Source organism: Galeopterus variegatus, unplaced genomic scaffold (genome assembly GCF_000696425.1).
Source record: "Galeopterus variegatus unplaced genomic scaffold, G_variegatus-3.0.2 Scaffold2182, whole genome shotgun sequence".
Taxonomy (NCBI): domain Eukaryota; kingdom Metazoa; phylum Chordata; class Mammalia; order Dermoptera; family Cynocephalidae; genus Galeopterus; species Galeopterus variegatus.
In genome coordinates, this window is record NW_007728293.1 from 35,841 (window position 1) to 38,485 (window position 2,645).

Genomic DNA, 2,645 nt, shown 5'->3' on the forward strand with positions numbered 1-2,645 from the left:
GAAGAAGGAGGTATGCACCTTGTCCTAAAGGTGGGGTTACAACACGTCCTCCCAAGGAAAGAGTGGAGTCTGTGGACCAAGCACGCTGGATTTTACAGCATCACTGTGGCGGGGCTGCCTCCTGCACCCCGACTGCCTGCTCCCGACTGCTGCCTCTGCGCCTCAGCCAAGTCGTTCTCCACAGCTGCCAGAGCCACCTTCCCACAGAGTGCATCAGATCGCACCAGCTCCCAGGCCAGACACCTCCGACAGCTCACCATAAAACAGAAACTTCTCCTGTGACCTACAGAGCTGTGCGTGATGCAGCCCAGGGCTGCCCGGCATAACTTCGGTGAGGCCGGAATGTTCTGCATCTGTGCTGTCCACCGTGGGAACTCTAGCCACACTGAAATGTGGCTAACTAAGCACGACCAACCGGGGAGCTGAATGTGACTCTTTAAATTTAAAGAGTCACATGTGGCTGATGGCTGCCACATTGAGCAGCATAGGTTTAGCTTCTGCTGACCTCTGATCCCACTACCCTCAGCCCATCAGCCTGGCCACCTCCCTTCAGAGCCTCCAAGGCACCAGGTCCTGTCTGCCTCGGGGCCTTTGCACAGGCTCTCGACACCTGTCTCTCCCATCTTCACTTGGCCAGTGTCCACTCCTCAGATCTCACACAGTGGCGTGTCCCTACATCAGGACGCCTCTTCCTCTTCTAGCTCCCTGCAACCTGATCTCTTCCTTTGGGCTACTCGCCACCACTCGAAATCTGTCCATCGTTGACCATGATGTCGTTGCACGGAGCCTGAGTGCACACGGTGACAGTGCATGAATTAGAGAAGGCATCGCTTCCTCAAGTGACTGGCCTGCGTCTGAGGGAAACTTGTTCCATCAACTCTACCAATCCACGATGCCTGTGAAGTGTGCCCCGAGAGCCTGCTCTGCTGGCACGCCTCTGGGAACGGCTGTGGCAGCAAGGCAGAGAGGCCCATTCCCCAGCCGCCAGTGTGCAGAGGCTGCCCACCTGCCTGAGGTGCACACCCATCTCTGGGCTATTACACAAAGAAGAGTAAACCTACAGGACAGATGCCTGTCACCAGGCTGCTTGGTGGCCAAGACAGGAGTTTAGCTCCCAAGGCTCCGCCCAGGCCCACTGAGCACCCAAGGGCCCTTCCTCCCCTGCCAGGCACCTCTGCCCACCCATCCACTCTCTGCTCTATCACCTCCCACCTGCCAGTTTCAGATCAGCCCAAACCAGCCTTCAACTCCCTGGGAATTCAGGAGGGCATTCCACCATGCCCACCAACGGGGCAGCACTGGGCCACAAGNATGGCCTGTAGTGACAAAAAGAAGAGAGAAGGCTGGCGAGGAGCACGCTGCCCTGCGATCGGCAAGCGTGGACCTCACCTGGCTCAACCTGCACTAGCCAGACCACTGCCCAAACCGGGGGACGCGTATGGTTCCACGAGTCGAACAGGATGTGCAGAACATTTGCCAGAGTCCTGAGCTGCTAAAGGGTGGGGTGAAGACCCCTTGAGGGTGCCAGAGCAACCAGGACTGTTGGCCCAAAGACCGAACAACAGGAGGGGACGGGTGCTCACGGCGGAGAGACCCAGCAGGTCCACATGCCCACTGCAGAGGACCTGCCCACGACCCCATGGCCTGCCTTGTGATGCCTGCCAGCCCAGTTCAGGTGACTGGCCATGGTCCCAGTGCCTAGCAACATCTCCTACGTGCGCTCCTGAGCAGCCCTTGACATCAAAGCCCACCTGGTTTTCTGTAGGAGTGGCACCCTCTGCCCCACCAGCTGACAAGCTTACTGAGGCATGGCCCTGTCCTTGTCAGTGCTCTGGATATGGCTGCAAGAGTGACAGAAAGGCCACGTTGCCTCTTGAGTCCTGTGAGAGGAGAGATTCTGAGAGGAGACTCGTCTGTCCCAACACCTCAGGACTTAAGTATTTTTCTTCTGGAAATGAAAACATGACTCCAGGCAAATTGCACATCCTTCATTTTGGTAACATGCTAACAGGTATGCCACTTGTCAATCAAGAGCATCGCATGCACGACACGGCTGCCTGACTGTTCCCACTGGACACAGGTGATTTTCACTGTGAAAACACACCCATGTGACAAGGTGAAGCTACTGGGTCTTTGGTAGCATCAGAGGGTAGTGGTGATATATAAGCTCCTTATTAATTTTTTGATGTTTAAAAAGAGGAAAACATTTAATATAAAACAAGAATTTAAGTGTGGCTGATTTTAATGAAATGACACGTGAAACGTATAGTTTTATCTGTGTCAAAAATATACATTGCAGTCTACAAGCAAATGTAATGTGGTGTCCTGGAACAGAAAAAAGGTCGATCAGGAAAAACTATGGAAATATGAACAGTAGGGACTTAGGGAAGAATCCAGATGACAACTGAAGAGTGTGGGGGTTGGGGACACCGCCCTGCACACACTCAGAAATCCACATGTAGCTTTTCACTCCCCCAAAACTCAACTACTAATAGCCTACTGTTGATCGATAACATAAACAGTTGATTAACACGTTTTGTATGTTATATGTATTATATACTCTATTCTCACAATAAAGTAAGCTAGAGAAAAGAAAATGTTAAGAAAATCCTAAGGATGAGAAAACACATTAACAGTTTTTATTG

General features: G+C 52.5%; 1 protein-coding gene across 1 annotated transcript in view; it reads right to left on the minus strand.

The window, feature by feature from the left end:
* Positions 1-2,645, minus strand: part of LOC103597070 (tyrosine-protein kinase transmembrane receptor ROR2-like) — an 89,017-nt gene that overhangs the window by 18,997 nt on the left and 67,375 nt on the right. The gene's annotated exons all lie outside the window — the stretch shown is intronic.